Raw genomic sequence first — 27792 nt, 5'->3', positions numbered from 1 at the left:
CAACGATAACGAAAAAACATGGAAGCCGTCTGGAGCGTCGGTCTCGGGGCGTTACACATGATTATCCGGCTTTTGGCACTATGTCAGGGCAAATGACACATGGTTACAATGCATGTGTTCGTTGTGACAAGAATCCGCTGTCATACCCAATACTTAGCAAGATCTGTTACATTGGACACCACCGTTTCCTTGCCAAGGACAAGCCGTGTGCTAACAAATACCGAAGACCTGTGTTTGATGCAGCTCATGAAAACCGTGATGCGCCAAAGAGGCTCACCAATGATGAGTTGTAGGAGAAATTACACAAGGTCAGACATATTACGCCAGGAAACCATCCTGATAATGGTAGCGGGAAAAGGAACCATGGCATGGCATAAGAGAGATTATTGTTTACCCACAGGTCTACTTTGTGGGACTTGGAGTATTGGAAAGATTTGGATCTGCGCCATAATCTTGATGTGATGTACATCAAGAAAAATATATGTGATAGGATTATCAGCACACTTCTTAATACTGAAGGCAAGACAAAAGATACCTTAAAATCTAGGATTGATTTGACACACCCGCATATCAGATACGATTTGTAGGTGAAAGCCGATGGTGAATCATGGGATATGGCACCAGCTGTGTACGTCTTGGACAAGCAAAAAAGAAAAGAATTTGGCAAGGTCATGTCACGTGTGAGATTCCCACATGGATTTGCTTCCAACCCTGAAAGGAGAGTCAGTGCAAATGGAACCAAGGTATAAGGGTTGAAAACTCATGATTGTCATGTCCTACTTCAAAGGGTTTTACCTGTTCTCCTTAGAGGATTGGGCCGCCCTGACTTATACAAAGTAGATGCAGGGTTGGGACAATTCTTCGGGGAACTCTGTAGTAGAAATATCAGGATAGATGATGTTAAGTGTCTTAAAGACAAGATACCAACTATCATATGCGACCTTGAGAAGATATATCCTCCAGCCTTCTTTGATGTGATGGTACATTTGGTTGTTCATCTACCTGATGAGGCGCTACTTAGAGGTCCAGTACAATATGGCTGGATGTACCCTATTGAAAGGCGGCTAGGCACTTTCAAGGGCTATGTTAGGAATAGAGCTAGACCTCAGGGTTCCATTGCAGAGGCCTACATTGCTACAAAAGCGTTGACATTCTACTCAAAATACATTGAAACAACTGATCGGCTTAGCAAAAAGGTGGGTGAAAACAATCCTGATCTCAGTGTTTTCAATTGTTCTATTCGTGTAATAGGGAAGAGTTGACAAGATGAGAAACCTAAAGATTTGGACAAAATGGTTTGGTATGTGTTGAATAACTGTCCTAAGATTCTACTTTATGTCGAGTAAGTCCTAAGTACTGCATCTTATACATAGTAATCTACTCCCCCCGTCCCATAATATAAGAATCTTTTTGAAGCTATGTTAGCTTGAAAAGCGTTCTTATATTATGGGACAGAGGGAGTACTAAACTTGAAGCACATTCTTATATATTTAGATGTTTGACGCGATCACTATCGGTGTCAAAACCGGCGGATCTCGGGTAGGGGGTCCCGAACTGTGCGTCTAAGGTCGATGGTAACAGGAGACAGGGGACACAATGTTTACCCAGGTTCGGGCCCTCTCTATGGAGGTAATACCCTACTTCCTGCTTGATTGATCTTGATGAATATGAGTATTACAAGAGTTGATCTACCATGAGATCGTAATGGCTAAACCCTAGAAGTCTAGCTTGTATGACTAAGGTAATGAGTCTCTCCTCTCCGGACTAAGTCCTCCGGTTTATATAGACACTGGGAGGATCTAGGGTTACACAGGGTCGGTTACAAGGAAGGGAATCTACATATTTGGTCGCCAAGCTTGCCTTCCACACCAAGGAGAGTTCCATCCGGACGCGGGTGCAGTCTTCGATCTTCGTATCTTCACAGCTCATCAGTCCGGCCCATGGCTAACAGGCCGGACGCCCGAGGACCCCTTAGTCCAGGACTCCCTCGGTAGCCCCTGAACCTGGCTTCAATGACGAGGAGTCTGGCGCGCAGATTTGTCCTCGGCATTGCAAGGCGGGTTCCCCCCCTTTCCGGATACTTCACAATGGTCTTCAGATGATCGAGTTCGGCTCTGCAACACAAGTAGCATATACTCCCACAGAGGGCGTAATAATTAATAAGTCCAATCCTCTGGCAACTTTTTACAACATGACATCATGTCCGTCCGGTCATTATTTCAAACCGTTTTTTCGCCTGCTGCCCCACGTTCCGAGACGCGGTTGTCATTGGCACGTCTTATCCAAGAAGAGATCGTGTCCCCTTATTAAGGGATTCTTTATCGACACAGACGTGGGTAACCCAACTATCTTTGGGGTACAACTCCTTGGGAATAGGCAAGCTTTAAGGCCCGGGAGGAGGCGTTCGATATTCACGGCCTTTAGGGGTACAGACCCGTCTTTCTTCTCCACGCTTGCTTCTTCCTCAACCCTTACTACCTCGAGTTCCAACACCCAGGTTTCAATCACCGCAAGCCTCAGTCATGTCCGGAGCCAGCTGTCGATGCCGGTGGGTGGCTTCTTCTGTCACAGAGGAGGATATCGTGAAGCTTCGGGTGGCAAGATATCTGACCGCAGAAATCCTCCATCGGCTTCCCACGGAAGGGCAGGTTATCCCCACCCCCATATCCGGCGAGAGGGTCGTGTTCATTTCCCAAGTCCTCCGAGGACTAGGGTTTGCCCTTAATCCCTTCGTCCGGGGGCTCATGTTCTATTACGGACTAGATTTTCACGATCTCTCCCCGAACTCTGTTCTTCTCATCTCGGCGTTTATCGTCACGTGTGAAGCCTTCCTCCGAACTCCTCCACACTTCGGCTTGTGGCTCAAGACCTTCAATGTGAAGCCGCAAGTGATAGAGGGGGAGCAGGCGGAGTGCGATGGAGCCTCAGTGAGCAAGCTTACCAGCGCTGTCTGGCTAAAAGCATCCTTCACAGAATCATCCGACTTATGGCAGCAGGAGTGGTTCTATATCACCGAGCCCCGTGGTTCCAAGTGGGCAAGTGCGCCTGCGTTCTGATCCAGCCCCCTAATTCAGCTTGCATCATGGATTAATAAAGGGTTGGACTGGGGATCAGTTGACGAAGTGCGGACTCTGCAGAGCCGCATCTGAAGCCTCATTGAGAAGGATATCAGTCTTGTCAATGTTATCCAGGTAATGCTGGTCTGCCGGACCCTGCCGTGCGAGCGACGGCCTCTCCGCATGTGGGAGTTTAACCCAGAAGGGCCACGGACTCTTCAGCACTTCTTCGGTACTACGCACGAAGGAATGTGGGAATTATTTTTCGGGAAACGAAAACAGTGGCCAGATATCACCGAAGATATCGGCCTTGACTGTAACCATCCGGACATCGCGGTAAGTATCCGTCCGCCGAACACCTCCTAATCAGGTATCCTGTGGTAAGACACTAAGCAAACCATCTTTTTCCAGGGCTGGATAAAGAAAGCGGAACGGATTAGGTGTCCGTGCCCTCTTCCCGAAGACTCAGCAGACCCCGTGTTAACAAGGATGCTGGTACCGGCACCGTACCAAGTGCCAGTAGAGGAGGGTAAGGTGGAAAGTGGGAAGACCCGGGATGACCTTCGTTCTGGAGGTAAATTAGATACCGCGTCCGGAGAAATCAACATTTATTCACCCGAAGGCAAAGGCGAAGGAGAAGCAAGCATCCCTTCCCCATTCAGGAAGAAAAGGGCCACATCCGAAGGTTGGGAGGGGCGGCCTCCCAAGAGGGGCAAGATGCCACCATCGGGCGGCTCGGGATTGATAGGCGACGCCGTTGAACAGCTCCGTTGTGAGGACAAGCCTTTGACCAAATCGTAAGTGAATCCGGGGTGCTTTGATCGCATCCTGCTCCTTTCCTGTTACCGAAGAGACATGTAACGTGCCTGTGTATTTTTACAGTTCGGCATAGAGTTTTCCTAGGCAATCCTCTTCTTCGGGAGATCTCCTCCCAGAGATGATGGAAAGCCAGACGCCTCCCCCGACCTCCTCGCCCAATAAGGCGGACGACTCCGAAGTGTCATTTCCGAGGGTTTTTCTTGATCAACAAGCAGCGCGGGCGATGAAAGAGGCAGTACCCGAAGGTGGACCTCCGGACGTCCGGGATTCGGGGGCCAACAATGAAGGCCCCGGACTATCCGGTTTTCAGCCAACGATGATTCTGGAGACGGGTGAACGGGTTCTTTCAAAGGATGGTCGTGCTCCTACAGCGGCTTCCGGAGACCCGGCGGCGCCGGATATGTTGAGGGATATGCTGTGAAAAGCATCTGTCTCAGAGGAACAGCGTACCTTGATGGGTACGGTGGTTGAGAAGATTCTGTCCATGAAGAGCGGATTGAATGAAGCCTTTATGAGCCTGCTAAGAGGCTTCGAGGTTTGTGATGTAATATTTTCAACTATATTTTATTTGCAAAAATGCACCTGTTATAGGTAGTAGCCCCTGAGACTCAGGTTGGCTTCCCATGGGAGGCGAATGGAGGATCAAGAAGAAACACTCAAGGACTAATCTGGTTAAGTGGAACACAGGCTGCTTCTCCCCTGGCAACTTCCCGGACTACGAATATTGGCGAGCTGCAGCGGAAGCTTGATGTGGCAGGGGATGACATTGCGTTAATCAATATGCACCTTGACGAGTCGCAAGGTATGTATTCGGAGCAGTCCTTACACATACATGTTTGTAATATAAGCATGATGCTGAAAGTTGCATACTGGGATATGCATGGCTGCAGATGGTGCCGCTGTCGTTGAGATTCTTCGGGCGGAGCTTGCCCGGGCCAAGGAGCAGGCCCGGTTTAGTAATGCGGCTGCCGAAAAGGCATCGGCTGAGTTAAAGGCCGAACAAGCTGCTCGGCGCCAAGACGAGGAGAAAATACCCACGATGGCGCTCGAACTAAAAAATGCTACTAGCCGCTGTGAATTCCTTGAGAAGGAGAATGAAGCCAAAACGGCTGAACTTGACAAGGCCTTACGAGAGGCGAGAGAAGCGCGGTCTGAATCCAAAGCAGCCCGTGAGGAGATCCGGCAAGCTGGGGAGATTGCGGCCGGTAAGCCCTTTTTGCTACAGACTAAGTTCGGCGATCCGAACTATGCTCAGCTTAACCAAGTGTGGAGTTCTCCGGACGAGTTTTTAGACTTGCCGAAGAGTTCTTCCGATGCGGCGCAGTTTTACCAAGCGCGAGAGGGGTATGCAACTGAGAAGCTTTTCTTGTCACAATTTGGCGCGTCAAAGCGCCCTCTGTTGCTGAATGAACAGATGTCCCAATGGGCCGAGCTTCATAGGATATCCGGCGCTGCCATGAAGAACGCCATAATCCGGCTGTGGCCGACTGAGCCTGTTCCGAATAGCTACTTCGGCTTGGTGCAGCGGCTTGTTGATGCGGTGCCACGTATCGACGTTGTGAAGCGGTCGGCATGCATTGAGGGTGCATGGATGGCCTTTGCCCGTGTCAAGACATACTGGGGGAAGATGAAGGCCATCGATGTTGCGGCGAAGAATCCACCCAAGGGCAAGGACCATCACGCACCGGAGCATTATTTTGAAGACGTCTTAGAGGCTGCCTACTTGATAGAGGGTCAATGCTCGAAAGACATAGTATTCGAGTGAGGTGTATGGGAATTGTAAAAGACAATTTTATAATTAATCTATTTTATGTTTTGCTCGAAAGCTTTTGTTCCTCCTGTGCGGCCGCTTTTATATAATCTGACAGTTTTCCAGTCGTCGGCTTCAGCCCCCTCGTAGGAAGTACGGGGGTGTTCGGAAAAGCATTTGATCACTCTTGACCCAACGTCTTGGTCCATGAAGGAGGTGACAATACGGCGAATCAGGCAATCAGAATATAGGGCGTTAACACTTTCACTTAGCCATAGGAATTTTATAGGGGGGGACTACGATATGCCCCTGGTATGTGTACGGCTTATTCCAAGATGGTGCGTTACATATATGACCTGAAGAAAAAGCTCCTTCGTATAATACGGAGGGAATCACGACAGATTCCGATAAGTCGTTGAGTGGTTGACCAGCTCTCGCCGCATCATGACAGTCAGTTTTCGGCTTTCTCTACTGAGGTGCTTGACCAGATGAACCGGGAGCACAATCGCAGTAGTTCTCCCTTTACTACCCTAGCCGATAGATCGGAACGTCGGGTAGCAAGCACAGGAGCCGGGCAACCCAGCTATTGACGCAAGACATGATTCGGAGCTGATGCATATAAGGCCAAACTCTCGACGCCGAAGTACGCTATAAAGCTGTTCGGACTTGCCGGCAACTCATTTGTTCCCATACCGAGCCCCTGGCGAGTTATGCCGAGGTGTGTGTGTAAAACAACCACAGGAGCAAACATTCGGATCGATTAGAAAAAAGTCAATACTGGACACTGGGTACGTTTACTAGGAACTGAGTGATATGCCAATTATTATATAGATAACAAAGCCGCAACCCTGGCTATTTGACATGCCAGGGGTCGAAGGCTGAGGAAAAAGGCACTTTACAGGCTCAGAATAGAGAGCTCGGTCTACAAAAAGTTATTTTGGACCTCCTGTCGCACGTCTGCGCCGCCTGTCCTCGGTTAAGGGATTCCTTGACAGGAATAACCCTTGGATGATTGTACGAACCCGAACTCTGGTAGAGTCCTCGGGGTGACCGACCCTTGAGCTACCTGTGGAGGGGATAATAAAAAGGAAAAAAGGGCAGTTAGAAAAGTAGGGGGTTGCAGGCACACCCGTATTGTGCTTCCGCCGGTGCCCAGGGTATTTCAAGTGCATAGTTATGTATGCGCGGTACCCACTTTGAAGGCATATTAGGCGAACGGCGGAAGCCGAATTGCTAGTCCAATATGGACATTGATCGGTCATGTTGAATGGAGATCGGCGGCGTGATGGCTGACGTGGTATGCAGCGTGATAAGGCCGCTATGTAGTTCAGCTGAGGTAGCCGTAATATGATCTCCTGTATGGAGGGAGTGTTTCGTGCGCTCGCCTCTAGGGGTGTGTGTCACGTATATCATGTTTACTGTTTTTGCTTCGGGGCGAAATTGCTTCTGACCCCCGGTATTTGGTTGGTGAATCTCTTCGTCGTCCATATCGCCGGGTGGCCTCCTCCCCTTGTCTTTGGCGTTGAGCTTGCCGGCCTGCTTGAAGACCCAATAGCTTCTGTTGGTATGATTAGCTGGTTTATTGGGGTGGCCGTGAATCTGGCAGGGTCGATCCAATATCCTGTCTAGATTGGATGGTCCGTCTCTATTTGCCTTGAATGGCTTTTTCCGTTGACCGGATTTGGGACTGCTGAATCCGGCGTTGACCGCTGTGTCATGTGATCTTTCATTATCATTGCGACTTTTGTGTTTGCTGCATCGTGGCTTGCCATTGCCGTCTCGGATTTCGGAAGTGCCCGGGTCGCTGACGCTGTTGCTTCCACGAGCGAGCCAGCTGTCTTCTCCCACGCAAAAGCGGGTCATTAGAGCGGTAAGGACTGTCATGGATTTAGGTCTTTCTTGACCGAGGTGGCGAGCAAGCCATTCATCCCGGACGCTGTGTTTGAAGGCCGCAGGGCTTCCGCGTCTAGACAGTCGATGATTCGGTTCTTTTTAACTAAGAACCTAGTCCAGAGCTTCCTGGCTGACTCTCTGGGCTGCTGGACAATGTGGCTTAAGTCATCGGCATCCGGTGGCCGGACATATGTTCCTTCGAAGTTGTCGTGAAAGGCGTCTTCCAAATCTTCACAACTGCCAATAGAATTTTCCGGCAGACTGTTTAACCAGTACCGAGCTGGTCCTTTGAGTTTTAGTGGTAGGTATTTGATGGCATGAAGGTCATCTCCGCGGGCCATGTGGATATGGAGGAGGAAGTCCTCGATCCATACCGCGAGATCCGTTGTTCCGTCGTATGATTCGATATTCATGGGTTTGAACCCGTCTGGGAATTCATGCTCCATTATTTCGTCTGTGAAGCAAAGAGGGTGTGCGGCGCCTCTATATTGGGCCACACTGCGACGTACCTCCGATGGAGTCCGTTTGCGGTTTTCGGCCCGGGCGTGGCTAGGTTTGTCACGTCCGAATAGCTAGCCATCGTCGCGTATCGAGGCACGTCCTCGCGATCCGTAGATCGATCTTGTGTGTCCTACTCTACTGTCCAAGTCATGTCGAAGGTCGTATGTACAGCCCCGAGCTGTTTCACTCTTGCCTTTACAGCGAGGTGGGGCGGTCTGGTGTTCGGCTTGAGTTGCCGCTTTATCCTGACCGCGTGGCGGTCGGTCGGCCGCGTTGTGCGATGATGGTACGGGCTCCAGCGCCTCGTCATCGAACTGAGGTAGCAATTTGCGCTTCGGGTAATTTTTGGCTGGGCCACTAAGGCCGTATTCTTTGGTGGCCAGGACTTCGGTCCATCTATCATTGAGCAGATCTTGGTCAGCTTGAAGCTGCAGCTGCTTCTTTTTCAGGCTCCTTGCAGTGTCTATTAGCCGGCGTTTAAAGCGCTCATGCTCGAGAGGTTCCTCAGGCACGATGAAATCCTCGTTGCCGAGGCCCTCCTCTTCCTCGAAGAGCGGAAGATAATTACTGTCCTCCGAGTCTTCGTGTATGGCCTGTTCATCAGGGATAACTTGCCCATCTTCCCGTTCATCCTGTTCGGAGATTGTCCCAACAGGGTCTTCATTGTTTTCGGCATTGTCCGGAGTATTATTTTCTCCGGTGCCAGTATTGCTGTCTTTGGAACGACGTGACTTAGAGCGGCGCCGAGGACGCTGGCGTTTTTGCTGTGTCTCAGGAGGTTTATTCTCAACTGGATTTTCGTGGTCATCGTCGTTGGTTGTATTGGGTGTATCCACCATGTACACATCGTGTGAAGGAGTGGCCGTCCAGCGTCCGGTAAGCGGCGGGTTTTGGACCTGTTCCTCATTGGCATCGTTGTCCGTACTGACAATGTCTTCGGGGCCGTAATCAAGCATGTCGGTTAAGTCCTCGACAGTGGCTATGAAGTGGGTGGCGGGTGGGAAGCAAAATTCCCCATTATGAGCCCCTAGTTCGAACCGGACATAATTAAACTGTGAGTCCCCCGCCAAGGACAGATTTTTTAATGAGTTTAGCACGTCGCCGAAGGGCGAGTGTTGGAAGATGTCTGCGACGCTAAACTCAAAGATCAATAAGCGATCAAGTTCGGCGTCCGTGGATGCACATGTCTCGGAATTTATAACCAAAGACGAGTCCGAAGTTCCGGTGAGAAAGACGTTGTGTGACTTTAGGTCTATGTTCGGCTCCAACGCCGTGGAATCTGTGGCCTCCATGGTGGGGTTGAGGCTCCCGTCCTTGGATGGCGCAATCTACTCCGGATCTAAGGCCAGAGTGGTTACCAGAGTTGTCTCCTGGTTACCAGAGTAGTTGCCGCGGTCTCTAATCCGGTGAAGATCAAATCTCCGCGGATGTCCGCAACGTAGTTCAAGCTCCCAAATCTGACCTGGTGGCCAGGGGCGTAGCTATCGATCTGCTCCAGATGTCCAAGCGAGTTGGCCCACAGTGCGAAGCCGCCGAACACGAAGATCTGTCCGGGGAGGAAGGTCTCGCCTTGGACAGCATCATTGTTGACAATTGAAGGGGCCATCAAACCTTTTGGGGACGGCACAGTGGAACTCTCAATGAAAGCACCAATGTCGGTGTCAAAACCGGTGGATCTCGAGTAGGGGTCCCGAACTGTGCGTCTAAGGTCGATGGTAACAGGAGACAGGGGACACAATGTTTACCCAGGTTCGGGCCCTCTCTATGGAGGTAATACCCTACTTCCTGCTTGATTGATCTTGATGAATATGAGTATTACAAGAGTTGATCTACCATGAGATTGTAATGGCTAAACCCTAGAAGTCTAGCTTGTATAACTAAGGTAATAAGTCTCTCCTCTCCGGACTAAGTCCTACGGTTTATATAGACACCGGGAGGATCTAGGGTTACACAGGGTCGGTTACAAGGAAGGGAATCTACATATTTGGTCGCCAAGCTTGCCTTCCACGCCAAGGAGAGTTCCATCCGGACACGGGTGCAGTCTTTGATCTTCGTATCTTCACAGCCCATCAGTCCGGCCCATGGCTAACAGGCCGGACACCCGAGGACCCCTTAGTCCAGGACTCCCTCAATCACTATGTTCTACAGTATCTACGAAGAGGAGTTACTGGCGCAAAATCCAAGAAACATTGACAAACTGGTTAGGGCAGGATTTGTGAAATGGTTTTAGAGTTGTGCAAGCTTTTGAATTGCACTGTCAGTTCTTTTAATATATCAAGTACATAAGATGATCAGCCTGTCTATTTTCTAACCATAGGTTCAGAAGATGTGGGAGGATGGGCATGCAGTTAATGATGCCCTTTACAAACTAGCAATGGGTCTTGATACTCGGGTAATATATTATGAGTCTTGTGTTGTTGGACATGTGCACTACAACACCCTTGCACGCGACAATGGTAGGAAGACACAAAACAGTGTCGTCATGAGCACGAATACGAACAAGAAAGTGACAACTGAAATGTATGCTAACATAACAGACATTGTTCAGTTGCAGTATATCTCGAGTTTCGAGGTTCATCGATGTGTGGTTCTGTTTTGCTGTCGTTGGTATAACCAGTTTTCCAGGATCATAAAACCCAAGGCTGATGATTATTTCAAATCCATCAATGTCAAGGCGGCGTACCACACCGATGAGCCTTATATTTTGGCAAATTAAGCAACATATATATTTTTCTTGGAATACACATTTGCACGTAACGAAGACTGGAGCGTATTGCAAAAGTTTGAGCAGAGGAATTCATTTAATGAAGTTGTACAACAAGATGATGCTTACACTGCTACTGATGTAGAAGATTCCATAGATGTTCAAAATATATTTGAGAACCATCACATCAATAAGGTTGGTGAAAAGATTCCCTGTCGGGCTATGGACATAGAAGAGTTGATCAATAAGAAGCCAATGTTCGAGGACATTGAGGATGAAGAAGATGATGACACTGGGGGGATTACGATTCAGACTAATACACATGGCGAAGATGTTGACGCTGCTGCCGCGGATGATGATTATATTGCTTTTGTCATATTTGCTTGTGAAAAGATGACTTTTATCTACTATGTGAAATTGTTTTTTCTACGACAACTGAAACCTGATGAAGTTGTTGTTTAGTACTTTGTTGTGAGAACATCACTTATTATGTATGTTGATTTGTGTTTGGTGATTGTATGACGACTAAAACATGATGACATTGTTGTTTAGTAGTACTCATATTTGGCTACGAAACTTGTATTTGATGATATAGTTTGCTGTTGGACTGCAATTTGCTCTACGTCTTCCAATGGGAACAAAGCTGACCTGACATGGCCTCTCCTAATTTATTTATTTATTAGCAAAAGGGGATACTCCACGACTTCCGTTAATAGAAATCATTAGATGTTCACCAACACTACGCCCAGCCTGCTAAACAGGTTTAATTCATTACAGGTTTCAGCAATGTGCTCATGTCATAGCCACTGAATACATCACGAGTGTTACTGATACGTCTCCAACGTATCTATAATTTTTGATTGTTCCATGCTATTATATTATCTGTCTTGGATGTTTAATGGGCTTTACTATGCACTTTTATATTATTTTTGGGACTAACTTATTAACCCAGAGCCCAGTGCCAGTTTCTGTTTTTCTCCTTGTTTCAGTGTTTCGCAGAAAAGGAATATCAAACAGAGTCCAAGCGGAATGAAACCTTCGGGAGAGTTATTTTTGGAACGGAAGCAATCCAGAAGACTTGGAGTGTACGTAAGGGAGGCAACGAGGAAGGCACGAGGCAGGAGGCGCGCCCACCCCCCTGGGCGCGCCCTCCACCCTCGTGGGCCCCTCGTGGCTTCCCTGACTGACTTCTTTCGCCTATATATATATCCATATACCATAAAACCATCGGGGAACAGAATAGATCGGGAGTTCCGCCGCCGCAAGCCTCTGTAGCCACCAAAAACGAATCGGGACCCTGTTCCGGCACTCAACCGGAGGGGGGATCCCTCACCGGTGGCCATCTTCATGATCCCGGCGCTCTCCATGATGAGGAGGGAGTAGTTCACCCTCGGGGCTGAGGGTATGTACCAGTAGCTATGTGTTTGATCACTCTCTCTCGTGTTCTTGATTCGGCACGATCTTGATGTATCGCGAGCTTTGCTATTATAGTTGGATCTTATGATGTTTCTCCCCCTCTACTCTCCTGTAATGGATTGAGTTTTCCCTTTGAAGTAATCTTATCGGATTGAGTCTTTAAGGATTTAAGAACACTAGATGTATGTCTTGCCGTGCTTATCTGTGGTGACAATGGGATATCACGTGATTCACTTGATGTATGTTTTGGTGATCAACTTGCGGGTTCCGCCCATGAACCTATGCATAGGGGTTGGCACGCGTTTTCGTCTTGACTCTCCGGTAGAAACTTTGGGGCACTCTTTGAAGTACTTTGTGTTGGTTGAATAGATGAATCTGAGATTGTGTGATGCATATCGTATAATCATACCCATGGATACTTGAGGTGACATTGGAGTATCTAGGTGACATTATGGTTTTGATTGATTTGTGTCTTAAGGTGTTATTCTGGTACGAACTCTATGATAGATCGAACGGAAAGAATAGCTTCGTGTTATTTTACTACGGACTCTTGAATAGACCGATCAGAAAGGATAACTTCGAGGTGGTTTCGTACCCTACCATAATCTCTTCGTTTGTTCTCCGCTATTAGTGACTTTGGAGTGACTCTTTGTTGCATGTTGAGGGATAGTTATATGATCCAATTATGTTATTATTGTTGAGAGAACTTGCACTAGTGAAAGTATGAACCCTAGGCCTTGTTTCCTAGCATTGTAATACCGTTTATGCTCACTTTTATCATTAGTTACCTTGCTGTTTTTATATTTTCATATTACAAAAACCTATATCTACCATCCATATTGCACTTGTATCACCATCTCTTCGCCGAACTAGTGCACCTATACAATTTACCATTGTATTGGGTGTGTTGGGGACACAAGAGACTCTTTGTTATTTGGTTGCAGGGTTGTTTGAGAGAGACCATCTTCATCCTATGCCTCCCACGGATTGATAAACCTTAGGTCATCCACTTGAGGGAAATTTTCTACTGTCCTACAAACCTCTGCACTTGGAGGCCCAACAACGTCTACAAGAAGAAGGTTGTGTAGTAGACATCAAGCTCTTTTCTGGCGCCGTTGCCGGGGAGGTGAGTGCTTGAAGGTATATATTTAGATCTTGCAATCGAATCTTTTTGTTTCTTGTTTTATCACTAGTTTAGTATATAAAATAAAACTACAAAAAATGGAATTGAGTTTGCCTCATACGCTTCATCTTTTTAATATCTTTCGTGAGTATGATGGAAAGGAAAATTGTGCTCAAGTGCTAGAAGAAGAAATCTATCGAATGTTTGGCACTAAATCTTTGTATGATGAGCAAGATTGCAATGTTGTTAGTATGAATTCTATGAATATCCATGATGCTAATGATATGCAAAGCCACAAGCTTGGGGAAGCTATGTTTGATGAAGATGATATTTTTTGTCCCCCAGGTTTTGATGAGCAAATTTATTATGATGAAAGCATGCCTCCTATTTATGATGATTATTGTGATGACACGTTTGCTATAAAGAATAAAGATAACCATGAAACTTGTCATCATGATTTTAATTTTCAATTGGATTATGATTCACATGATAGTTATTTCGTTGAGTTTGCTCCCACTACTATTCATGAGCAGAATTTTGCTTATGTGGAGAGTAGTAAATTTTCTATGCAAGTAGATCATGAAAAAAATGCTTTAGGTGCTGGTTATATTGTTGAATTCATTCATGATGCTACTGAAAATTATTATGAGGGAGGAATATATGCTTGTAGGAATTGCAATAATAACAAGTTTCCTCTCTATGTGCTTAAAGTTTTGAAGTTGTGCTTGTTTTGCCTTCCTATGCTAGTTGATTATAGTTCCCATAAATTGTTTGATCACAGAATCCCTATGCATAGGAAGTGAGTTAGACTTAAATGTGCTAGTCATATTCTTCATGATGCTCTCTTTATGTTTCAATTCTTATCTTTTTTGTGAGCATCATTGAAATCATCATGCCTAGCTAGGGGCGTTAAACGTTAGCGCTTGTTGGGAGGCAACCCAAGTTTATTTTTGTTACTTGCTTTTTGTTCCTTTTTAGTAATAAATAAATCATCTACCCTCTGGTTAGATGTGATTTTATGTTTTAATTAGTGTTTGTGCCAAGTAAGACCTATAGGATCTTCTTGGATGATAGTTATTTGATCTTGCTGAAAATTCCAGAAACTTTCTGTTCACGAAAACAATTGTTTAAAATCACCAGAACGTGATAAAATACTTATTCCAATTGAAGATGATCAATAATCAAATTATCTAGGTCATCCTATTTTGATAGAAGTTTTTTAGTTCCAGAAGTTTGCGTTAGTTACAGATTACTACAGACTGTTCTGTTTTTGACAGATTCTGTTTTTGGTGTGTTGTTTGCTTATTTTGATGAATCAATGGCTAGTAAAATAGTTTATAAACCATAGAGAAGTTGGGATACAGTAGGTTTAATACCAACATAAATAAAGAACGAGTTCATTACAGTACCTTGAAGTGGTGTTTTGTTTTCTTTCGCTAACGGAGCTTACGAGTTTTCTGTTAAGTTTTGTGTTGTGAAGTTTTCAAGTTTTGGGTAAAGATTCGATGGACTATGGAATAAGGAGTGGCAAGAGCCTAAGCTTGGGGATTCCCAAGGCACCCCAAGGTAATATTTAAGGATAACCAAGCGTCTAAGCTTGGGGATGCCCCGGAAGGCATCCCCTCTTTCATCTTCGTTCATCGGTAACTTTACTTGGAGCTATATTTTTATTCACCACATGATATGTATTTTGCTTGGAGAGTCATGTCATTTTATTTTTTTTAGCTTGCTGTTTGAATAAAGTATCAAGATCTGAAATTCTTAAATGAGAGAGAGTCTTCACAAAGCTACATAATTATTTAACTACTCAATGATCTTCACTTATATCTTTTGGAGTAGTTTGTCGTTTGCTCTAGTGCTTCACTTATATCTTTTAGAGCACAATGGTGGTTTTATTTTGAAGAAATAGATGAACTCTTGTGCTTCACTTATATTATTTTGAGAGTCCTAAATAGCATGGTAATTTTCTTTGGTTATGAATTTAGTCCTAATATGATGGGCATCCAAGATGGGTATAATAAAAAAATTCATATAAAGTGCATTGAATACTATGAGAAGTTTGATTCCTTATGATTGTTTTGAGATATGAATATGGTGATATTAGAGTCATGCTAGTTGAGTAGTTGTGAATTTGAGAAGTACTTGTGTTAAAGTTTGTGATTCCTGTAGCATGCACGTATGGTGAACCGTTATGTGATGAAGTCGGAGCATGATTTATTTATTGATTGTCTTCCTTATGAGTGGCGGTCGGGAACGAGCGATGGTATTTTCCTACCAATCTATCCCCCTAGGAGCATGCGCGTAATACTTTGCTTTGATAACTTGTAGATTTTTGCAATAAGTATATGAGTTCTTTATGACTAATGTTGAGTCCATGGATTATACGCACTCTCTTCCTTCCACCATTGCTAGCCTCTCTAATATCGCGCACTTTTCGCCGGTAACATACACCCACCATATACCTTCCTCAAAAAAGCCACCATACCTACCTATCATGGCATTTCCATAGCCATTCCGAGATATATTGACATGCAACTCACCACCATTCCGTTTACTATGACACGCTCCATCATTGTCATATTGTCTCGCATGATCATGTAGTTGACATCGTATTTGTGGCAAAGCCACCGTTCATAATTCTTTCATACATGTCACTCTTGATTCATTGCATATCCCGGTACACCGCCGGAGGCATTCACATAGAGTCATATTTTGTTCTAAGTATTGAGTTGTAATTGTTGAGTTGTATGTAAATAAAAGTGTGATGATCATCATTTTTAGAGCATTGTCCCAAGTGAGGAAAGGATGATGGAGACTATGATTCCTCCACAAGTCAGGATGAGACTCCGGACTAAATAAAAAAAAGAGGCCATAAAAAAAGAGGAAAGGCCAAAATAAAAAAAGTATAAAAAAATGAGAGAAAAAGAGAGAAGGGACAATGTTACTATCCTTTTACCACACTTGTGCTTCAAAGTAGCACCATGATCTTCATGATAGAGAGTCTCCTATGATATCACTTTCATATACTAGTGGGAATTTTTCATTATAGAACTTGGCTTGTATATTCCAATGATGGGCTTCCTCAAAATGCTCTAGGTCTTCGTGAGCAAGCAAGTTGGATGCACACCCACTTAGTTTCTTTTGTTGAGCTTTCATATACATATAGCTCTAGTGCATCCGTTGCATGGCAATCCCTACTCACTCACATTGATATCTATTGATGGGCATCTCCATAGCCCGTTGATACGCCTAGTTGATGTGAGACCATCTTCTCCTTTTTGTCTTCTCCACAACCACCATTTTGTTCCACCTATAGTGTTATGTCCATGGCTCACGCTCATGTATTGCGTGAAGATTGAAAAAGTTTGAGAACATCAAAAGTATGAAACAATTGCTTGGCTTGTCATCGGGGTTGTGCATGATTTAAATATTTTGTGTGATGAAGATAGAGCATAGCCAGCCTATATGATTTTGTAGGGATAGCTTTCTTTAGCCATGTTATTTTGAGAAGACATGATTGCTTTGTTAGTATGCTTGAAGTATTATTGTTTTCATGTCAATATTAAACTTTTGTTTTGAATCTTATGGATCTGAATATTCTTGCCACAATAGAGAGAATTACATGGATAAATATGTTAGGTAGCATTCCACATCAAAAATTCTGTTTTTATCATTTACCTACTCGAGGACGAGCAGGAATTAAGCTTGGGGATGCTGATACGTCTCCAACATATCTATAATTTTTGATTGTTCCATGCTATTATATTATCTGTCTTGGATGTTTAATGGGCTTTACTATGCACTTTTATATTATTTTTGGGACTAACTTATTAACCCAGAGCCCAGTGCCAGTTTCTGTTTATCTCCTTGTTTCAGTGTTTCACAGGAAAGGAATATCAAACGGAGTCCAAGCGGAATGAAACCTTCGGGAGAGTTATTTTTGGAACGGAAGCAATCCAGAAGACTTGGAGTGTACGTAAGGGAAGCAACGAGGAAGGCACGAGGCAGGGAGGCACGCCCACCCCCCCCCCCCCGGGCACGCCCTCCACCCTCGTGGGCCCCTCATGGCTTCCCTGACTGACTTCTTTCGCCTATATATATCCATATACCGTAAAACCATCGGGGAACAGAATAGATCGGGAGTTCCGCCGCCGCAAGCCTCTATAGCCACCAAAAACCAATTGGGACCCTGTTCCGGCACTCTGCCGGAGGGGGGATCCCTCACCGGTGGCCATCTTCATGATCCCGGCGCTCTCCGTGACGAGGAGGGAGTAGTTCACCCTCGGGGCCGAGGGTATGTACTAGTAGCTATGTGTTTGATCTCTCTCTCTCTCTCTCGTGTTCTTGATTCGGCACGATCTTGATGTGTCGCGAGCTTTGCTATTATAGTTGGATCTTATGATGTTTCTCCCCCTCTACTCTCTTGTAATGGATTGAGTTTTCCCTTTGAAGTAATCTTATCGGATTGAGTCTTTAAGGATTTGAGAACACTTGATGTATGTCTTGCCGTGCTTATCTGTGGTGACAATGGGATATCACGTGATTCACTTGATGTATGTTTTGGTGATCAACTTGCGGGTTCCGCCCATGAACCTATGCATAGGGGTTGGCACGCGTTTTCGTCTTGACTCTCTGGTAGAAACTTTGGGGCACTCTTTGAAGTACTTTGTGTTGGTTGAATAGATGAATCTGAGATTGTGTGATGCATATCGTATAATCATACCCATGGATACTTGAGGTGACATTGGAGTATCTAGGTGACATTAGGGTTTTGGTTTATTTGTGTCTTAAGGTGTTATTCTGGTACGAACTCTATGATAGATCGAACGGAAAGAATAGCTTCATGTTATTTTACTACGGACTCTTGAATAGATCGATGAGAAAGGATAACTTTGAGGTGGTTTCGTACCCTACCATAATCTCTTCTTTTGTTCTCCGCTATTAGTGACTTTGGAGTGACTCTTTGTTGCATGTTGAGGGATAGTTATATGATCCAATTATGTTATTATTGTTGAGAGAACTTGCACTAGTGAAAGTATGAACCCTAGGCCTTGTTTCCTAGCATTGCAATACCGTTTACGCTCACTTTTATCATTAGTTACCTTGCTGTTTTTATATTTTCATATTACAAAAACCTATATCTACCATCCATATTGCACTTGTATCACCATCTCTTCGCTGAACTAGTGCACCTATACAATTTACCATTGTATTGGGTGTGTTGGGGACACAAGAGACTCTTTGTTATTTGGTTGCAGGGTTGTTTAAGAGAGACCATCTTCATCCTATGCCTCCCACGGATTGATAAACCTTAGGTCATCCACTTGAGGGAAATTTGCTACTCTCCTATAAACCTCTGCACTTGGAGGCTAAACAACGTCTACAAGAAGAAGGTTGTGTAGTAGACATCAGCTACCACTACAAAAAAAAGACACATCCATGACATTTTGGGCCGAACGAATTTTTTTCCTGTCATGCTTATGACACTTCTATGACGATAATTGTGAAAAAAATCCGGTATCATCATAGATGTGGTGGGCTCCTACTTCTATGACAAAAAATCATGATAGAAAATGGGCTTTTCGTCCTCGGCAGGGCGGAGACGCAGCTGCATGACATTCTTTGGGCCGTCCATGACGGAAAAAACTATGGTAGAAGCGAGGGCGAGGAAAATGTCGGGGAGTTCCCGGTTACGGTGGGTGGTCGAGGCCGAGCGACGCATTTCTCTCGTACATGTACGTGTGTGGGTGCGAGGCGTTGGGCTCTAACTGAACCCGAGTGAGGCATTCGCCTACTGAACCCGAGCGATTGCACTGCACGCTACGCATTACTGAACCTGAGCGATCGATCGATCTGGCTATTAACTGAACCCGATCGAGCGATTCCTTCACTACTGCTGCTAACTGAAGCCGATCGAACTTGCTGCCTCTTGATGAAGAGTTTGCGTTGTTGGGGGGTTGGATGAACAGTTCCCGGTGGGGGTTGGATGAACAGGACCCCGTGGTAGTAGAGGTCGTTGCCGCTGGATGAACAGGACCCCGATCGATCGAGCCGGTTGGGGGTGGATGAACAGGACCCCGATTGATCGAGCTTGTTGGGGGTGGATGAACAGGACCCCGTGGAGGGCTGGATGAACAGGACCCCGTGGAGGGCTGGTTGAACATTAGCCGGTGGAGGGTTGGATGAATAGTAGCCCATGGAGGGGTGGTTGAACAAGACCCCATGGAGAGGGCTGGTTGAACAGTAGCCGGTGGAGGAGCGGTGGAGGCTGGATGAACAGGAGCCCGTGGATGAACAATCGCGGATGGAGGCTGAAGGAGGTTGACGGTGGATGAACAGTAGCACGTGGAGGCTGGAGGAGGTCGACGGTGGAGATGAACAGTAGCCCGTGGAGTCCTGTTTTGCGGTAGGCCACACCCCTCCCGATGAACAGGACCCCCGTTCGACCGTAGCGCTCCAACACAAGTTTGTTTCCTCCGTTTTACGGTACGCCACACCCCTCCCGATCAACAGGACCCCGTTTCGACCGTAGGAGCTCAAAGAGAAGTCTGCTTCCTCCATTTTGCGGTATGCCACACCCCTCCCGGTGAACAGGATCCCGTTTCAACCGTAGCTAGTCGAACACAAGGCAGTTTCCTCCGTTCTGCGGTACGCCAGGCCTCGTTTTGATCAGCTGTTCCGTCCAAGCCGGTTGGCTCCCGATGAACACGACGCATTCCATTGCCTCCCAATGAATACGACGACGCAGTTTCTCCGTTCCGACCCAGCCGGTTGGCTACCGATGAACAGGACGCTATCGCTGCCTCTCCATGTACATGAGCCCTGGCCGTACGTATGCGCGAGTAGGCGTTTGAGACCCCACCCGTATGTTCGTACGTGGCCGTATTTACTTTCTTGCACCCTGGCTGTACGTACGTGTACATGCTACGTGCGTGCCTCTACTACGACATGTGCCCTTCCTTACTCGGCCACGGTTCATCGCTCCAACCTGCAGACACACCGATCGACCAGTATGTACGTACACGTTCGTGACCAAAATGACAACGCTACGTACGCTTCGATCAGGTGGGTCCCGACTATAGGGGAGGATAAGGAGGCACTTCCTTGCGTGCGAAGATGTAGCTGGTGGGTCCCAGTAGTCAGGGGGACGTTTTTTCGAGAAATACGGTGGCCCGTCCGGTGGGTCCCCGCTGTCAGGTGGAGGAATCATTATTTTGCGCGCAATAAGGAGGCACTTCCTTGCTGCGGCCATGGACCCAGCTGTCAGCCTCTCCACGTACAGTACTCTTCCGATGGAAGTCGTTCCTTGACCACATTGACCACGCCGCACCGAGAGCACCAAGGCGGTGGATGATGGCGAGGCCTAGGAAGGGGACGACGCGGAGCCGGGGAAGACGCGACAGTGGATGCCCACGCGGAGAGGAGTACGAGGGTTCACTGGTTCGGCTACGGTGTGAGGCTGCTGTCGCCGTAGAATAACATGGGGTGTGGGTGAGTAGAGGGTTGGCTTGACCAACGGTGGGAGTAGTAGGGGCGATGAGGCCTCCGCGGCAGCACAACCGGCAACGGGAGGCAGGAGTAGGTGGCACGACCGGCGCTGGTTTGGGCAGCTGGAGCAAGAAGACCAGAGGTTGAAGAAGCACTACGATCGTTGGATGGACATCGTACGGTCACTAGAGCTAGAATTGTTCATATTGACTAAGTTGACAAAGCCCTCCGTCCGTGTCAACTTAGTAGGCCCACAAGTCAGCCTCCCACTATGGTGGGTCCCAGCTAGCAGGGGGAGTATTCATATTTTTGTGCGTAATAAGGAGGCACTTCCTTGCGTGCGAAGATATAGCTGGTGGGTTCGAGCTTTCAGCAGGGGGAACATTTTTTCGTGAAATACAGAGGCCCTTCCGGTGAGTCCCAGCTGTCAGGTGGAGGAATCATTATTTTGCGCGTAATAAGGAGACATTTCCTTGTGTGCAGGTGGACCCAGCTGTCAGCCTCTCCACATACAGTCCACTTCCAATGGATGTCGTTCGTTGACCACGTTGACCACGCCACGCCGAGAGCACTAGGGCGGTGGACGGCAGCGAGGCCTAGGAAGGGAACGACACAGAGCCGGGGAAGACTCAACAGTGGTTGCCCACGCGGTGGGGAGTATGAGGGTTGACTGGTTTGGCTGCCCTCGACAGAAAATAACAGGAGGTGTGGGTGAGTAGAGGGATAGCCAGGCCAGGGATGTGTCACAGCCTGGTTTTTGGCCCTTTCTTTTTCTTTTGTTTTTCTGAGATTTTTGCTTCAGTTTTCATTTTCCGATGCTTTGTGGTCTGGAAACTGAAGAAGATGCCCTCTTTTTTATTTCCAGAGTGGCTTGTCATACCCAAATCCTTCCCTAGACCTTGCCATTTCATCCTAGCCCAACCCCAATATTCTTTTGGCTAGGGAATATTCCTTTTTTCAATTAAAGGAATAACCATGTCTGCCCTAGGTTGTGAAGCAACCTATATTTCTGTCACTCCTAAAATTCCCAAATAATTCTCATAAATTGTTTGGGTCATATCTTCCTTAAATATGGCAAAATATTTCATTGGCCATGTTTCCCATCATGCTCAAATAATTCATTTCCTATTCTATCCTGAATGGCAGATTGTGAAGCAAGTGCCATTTATCTTTGCCCAATTGAACCCAAACTTCTTGGACACCTTTTCATGTCCAAATAATTGCCTCCTGACAAAGTTCAACTTAATTTGCCTAGTAAATATTCCTGAGCAATTTTTCAAAGTTCCTGTCTGAGGAAATTGGTTGTGAAGGAAGTACTAGCTAGGTTAATCCAATTGAGTTGAATTTTTGCATGGTCTTTCATTTTATCAAATCAAAGCCCTCCTCAAGATTTGAGCTCATGCAGTCAATCCGTGTGAGCTGAGCATCAATTCTTTGATTTTCTCTAAATTTTCAGTTAATGAAGCAAGTATATTTTATCTTGCTCCATTATGTCTGAAAATTTTCCTAGGCCTTCTCCTACCTATATAACCTATCTCCACAAGTTTTGGGATCATTTCCTCTAGCCATCTTCCCTCAGTATTTTTCCCAATTTTCTGGACAGGGAGGATAGCTATGAAGGAAGTACCATTTTGGCTTGGCCAAATGGCATGAAATTTTTATGGCACTCTCATATGCCCAAATCAACTAGACTTGCCAAATTTCAGCTCAAGTGGTTACTCCTAGTGAGTGCTACTTCATGATTCATTTTCTAGACCAATTTAAGCAGTTGTGAAGCAACTACATTAAATCTTGGTCCATTTCCTTCCAAACTTCACAGGATTCTTGTCCTTCCTATCTTAAACCTCCCAGACAACTCATTTGGCTCTAATCTCACCTCAGTTGATCACTGTTTCATGATCAAGTTTGCAACAGCAAACTTTAGACGATCACTCACACCTCTCCTTGGCACTTTTCCGTGATCCATGACCTCCCTTGGCCTCTATTATGCAGGGACTAGTCACTTGACAACTCCTCGCAGCCTCCCTTGTCCTCTTCATGCCAGTGCCAGTGGTGACCGCCGTTTTGGCGTGCAGCGGCCATGTCCAGAGCGTCGTTTTTCCTCGGCCCTGCTCGTGCTCGTCGTCTTCGCGCGCGTGAGCCTGTCCAGCGTGTTCCCCGCGTCGTCGCCGTCCCCTTGGACTCCTCTCCCCCTCTGACAGGTCTTTAATGGCGCTCATCGCTGCACGTCCACGGACGCAGTGTAGTCGGCCGTCGTCTTCTTCCTTCGTCCGTTTCCTCCCCGTGCTTCCTTGGCTCCCTCTGACCCCGTGAGCTCTCCCCTGTGCCTTGTTCGTCGTCTACCATCGAGCTCGGGAGCATGGGCACGCGTCCGCGGCGACGCCAGCTCGGCCACCTCGCCCCCGCCTATTTAAGGCCACCCCGAGGCCGCTCGACCTCACCACTCACCTCACCTCGCTCCCAGGACCCCGCCCCACTTCTTCCCCGAGCCGGAGCTGCTCTCCTGTCCTCCCTCTGCTACCATGGCCGCCGCCTCTCCTCGCCCTAAATCTGAGCCATCCCAAGCTTTTTCTTCCATTCCACCACCTCTAGGGACCTCCACCACCCCTCCTGAACCCCTCCAGCACCTCGCCTCTTCCTCTCCCACATCGGAGCGCCGTGCCCATCTCCACCCGAAGACCTCCGCCGCGAGCTCAACTGCGGCCGCTATAGAGCTCGCCGGCGATTTCCAAGGCCGGGAACGGATGCTCGTCCTCCTGAATGTCTGGGTAGGTCGCGCGCTTCCTGCGTTGGCCGGACTCGCCATCCAGTGCCGTCGGGGCGGGCCTCTCCCCTCGGCCTGGAGCTCACCGAGCGAGAGGTTGAAGATGGTCAGGCCAGGCGGGCCCCATCTCCCGCGGGACCCCCTCGTCAGCGACCCAGTGCCCGGCCCCGCCCTGCCACGTCACTTAAGTGGACACAGCAAGCCCCAGAGTACGTTTTCATTTCCCCGAAAACGTAATCTCGTCTGTTACGCTTTCTTCTTCTGAAAGCGTATTTTCCCTCTGTTTCAGCCCAGAATATGTTTTCTTACTCAGAAAGCATATTTCTAATTTTGCGCATCTGTCTTATCCACTCAGGGACCCGGCTATGAATATTATTTTTACAGAAAAGTCCCTGATCTTCTACACCTCACAACTCTGCAACCGTAACTCCGATTGAGCCCCCTCCGAGAGAGTACCCTTTCTGGCGAATCTTTCCGCGGCTTCACCGCACCTCTTCCTGGAGCCTTCTTCACCCCCAGGCAAGCCACAACCACCATTTGCATGATAGCTATGCAGTAGCATTGGTTTTCAACTTGAATCTTTAATAACTGTCTGTTCGTTTTGCTACTGCTGTCATTATTTCGGTTATGCTTATGGATCAGTGGTTACCATCATGATATGTTTTCTTGCACTCTGTTATTATGTTCTTCATGCTAGTATTACCTTAATATTGGCCATGCTTGGTAGTAGTACATGTTGGTGATGGTCTTCGGTGCATGACTATTGTCTGTTCCGAGTACCGTTGTTATGCATGTTCTTTTGCACCCAGTTGGTTAAATGCTTGCATGGTAGTTTTATCGTTATGTTATTGCATGGTATTTATGGTTGATGCTAGTGGTCATGTTATGAGTAGTGTTATACTTGTGATATTCATGCTCGTCATTATGCCATGCTCAGTTGGATATGATTCATTGTTGATATGGATGATAGTTATGTTGAACCCTCATGCTTATGTTGATATCATGTTCATGCATTGTAATTGCATCATGTTATTTTATCATGGCTCAGCATATTTGCATTCAAGTTTAACCGGATTAAATTGAACTTGAACAACTATTGGCTGAGTCATGGTGCCACCATATCGAGCTAACCAGTGCAACCATGCTTACTTTATGGGAAGCTCCTAGCTGGGTCTATTGTCATGCCTCTCGCCGGTGCCTCCAACGAGGGAAGGTTATGCGCGAGCGCTACCCTGATCAGGTAGGATGGTATAAGCCTTGTGTGCCCGTTGTTGAGTATGGATCCTTGTCCCCATTTGGGACCGTTTTGCCACGACGGTGGCCATTGGTGCCTTTGGTAGGCACGGGGCCACCCAAGACTTAGCCCAAAGGGGAGTTGGTCGGAGTGACCAGGGGAGTGTCATGGCAGTAGATCGGTTTCGTCGGAACGTCATTGGTCCACCCGAATGGGAGTGCGAGGCCATGGGTTTCGTGGTGTGGGTACAGTGTACTAACCTCTGCAGAGTGTGTGTTTTAATCTATCGATAGCCGCGCCCATGGATAAGGGCCCAGTTTGTAGTTGGTCACACTATGGGTCAACAGTAATAATAATAATTTGCTTCATAACAACCCCGGTTCGATGACGAAAGAAGTTGGTTGATATTTAAGTGATCGTGAGAAGATCACCGTGGTATTAACGATACCGAGTGGTTGGATATTTGTGGTGTTATGCGAGAGTCAAGGGTAAAAGTCAAGCTCCTTGTGGTCATGAATGATTACTACGGTATTGTTAATACCAAGCTTGATTGGATCCTGAGATGATCGTATGATGTCCGTGATGGTAAATTTGTGCAGGTGATGGTTACGAGGTAACCCGAACAGAGTAAGTTGGTGCATGTAGCGTCATCATGTTGCATGCTAGTATTATCATGTTCATATGTTCATGCCATGCTCATATTGTTCTAGCTGTATCATCTTGTTCATGCACTGATTGATCTGATAGTATCATGTTAATCTGTGTTAACCTGTAATTGCCATGCTGTTGTCTGTCTTGATTGCTTTGGTTGTTGTGAGCTTGCAAGTACATTCAATGTGCTGACCTGGTGTGTCATGCCAGTTTGCAGGTCATGCTGGATTTGATTGCTTGTTTGCCGTGGATTCCTAGTTTGCGAGCTAGGATAAGCGTTCCAGCCAGAGTCCCTGCGGAATGGAGTTCATCACCGTCGTCGTTGTTCTCCTGCTATAGTTATTCCGCTGCTTCATGTTGTTCTGCTGCTTGCATAGAGCAACCGTGGCAGGCGTAGTGTCGCCATGCCGATGTAACCCCTTGTACCCATATAGATTGTAATAAAGAGCTGATTTGTTCTATGCTAAACAGTGCCGTATTCCAGAAGACTCCTCCTCGATCTCTGGGCTGAAATACGGGGCGTTCCTGTTTTCTCTGAGCCGGGGTGCCACAGGATGCGAGTTTGGTGGGGCCGTGAGGCCTACCCGGCAGCACAGCCGGCCACAAGAGGCGGGAGCAGGCGGTTCCGCCGGCGCTGGTTTGGGCGGCTAGAGCAAGAAGATCAGAGACTGAAGAAGCACAATTGCCGTTAGATTGACATCTAACGGTCTGACACTGGTAGAGTCGATTGTTGACTAAGTTTATTTTTTTGAGAAACCTTATGTACTCATGAACATAGTAGGCCCACAAGTCAGCCTCCAAAACTATGGCAGACAACATAGAGCCCATTTGCTATTTTTTTACTAATTTGCAGCCCATTTGCTAATTCTTAAGGAATTTATTACATCCCATTTTCTTCCCAGGACCACGGTCAAAAAGTTCAACCTTATTTTGCATATTTCAGTGGAGTCCGAACTGTTGTAATCCTGAAATGATAAACATTTATTTTTTAAGAACTTATTGATTTGCCAAAAAAATCATTTTGTTTTTGTAAGCAAATAAGACGTGGGACAATTGTGTTGGTTTAAGGTAAAACCAGTGGTAAAAAAATCAACGCTGGGAGGGAAAACAACAACAAAAAATAAGGATGTAAATATGAAAAGGGAACTTTATGTATTTTCAATATAATGATACGTGTATATGAACTAGTAAAACTATAGGTAGAGATTAGAAAACGGAAGTAGGACATGGCGTTTCAAGAGGAAAATAGAACTGGGTTGTGTGTTTGATTCAGTAAAATAACTGCCTGGGGATGTTCTAAAACAAAATATAACTAACGCTAGCGGGCCAGAGGCCAGTAGATACCCGCTGGATCTTTGTACCACGTTGTCGTCGTGGGCTAGGCCTATTAAAAACAAAACCAAGCCTGGGCAGTCTACATCCCAGTTGAAACTTGCTCGACCTGAAAAAACAATATACCTGCTGGATCCCAGTTATCAGTCTGTACTTGTAGAATTCTCTCGTTTAATTAGTATGTTGAAGACTTCATGGGTTTCACCGTCTTAGATGTCAGCGTTATTTTTCCATCGTGATAATAAGTGCATGCACTTGCTAGCGTACGGCTATGGACCTGCTGGTTCCGTACGGTTAGGCTCTGTATGGACAACCGTCTTGTGGTTCCACGGACAAATTTCATGGAAATCGGATGGTTTCAGTGAAAGCGGACTAAATTCATTGCATTTTAAATATTTATTTTCATTATGGAATATTTTACATATTTCAACTAATAATAACGGACTAGGCCTTTTTTAGTCCATGGGAGGCGCTTCACGATCAAGGTCGCGACACTTAACTATTCTGGAAGGCCCAAATCCATCGCTCCTCTCTTTTAACAATTTGCAGCTGGGCTTGGCAAGCCACAGCCCAGTTCCGACGTGCTGCATCCAACAATCAGTATGTGAAATCAGATGGATCCCCTACGTACTTCGAAGATGTAAAAAATTGGAGAACTAGGAATTTGAACGGCAGGTGCTTATGCTACCCATCAAATAAAAATCAGGTGCCTGAAAATTCGTTTCGAAACAAACGATTCAGCTTTATATCCACATCGACCCTCGATATGATGGTTGGAAGCAAATGACAAGTTCATACCAAAAGATCGTTAACAACAATACCAACTTGCAGACGACCAAGTAGTACCAGTACCAATACCAAACTAACTTATAATCTTTTTAGTCCTGGCCCTAGTGTTCGTCTGGTAGAAAATCTTGCAGAGGACCAGCTCCCGCTCCTTCTCTTGCTCCAGGTCCCCGAGGTTGTACTAGTGCATCACCCAGTTGGTCCTCTGCTGGTCGAAGTTCTTGTTGGTGTGCAGCACCAGAACCTTTTTGCTGCCCGTCTGCAGGCCGTTGACC

Source organism: Aegilops tauschii, chromosome 2 (genome assembly GCF_002575655.3).
Source record: "Aegilops tauschii subsp. strangulata cultivar AL8/78 chromosome 2, Aet v6.0, whole genome shotgun sequence".
NCBI lineage: Eukaryota > Viridiplantae > Streptophyta > Magnoliopsida > Poales > Poaceae > Aegilops > Aegilops tauschii.
The sequence above is the reverse complement of the archived record's forward strand: the minus strand, read 5'-3'. Positions refer to the sequence as shown.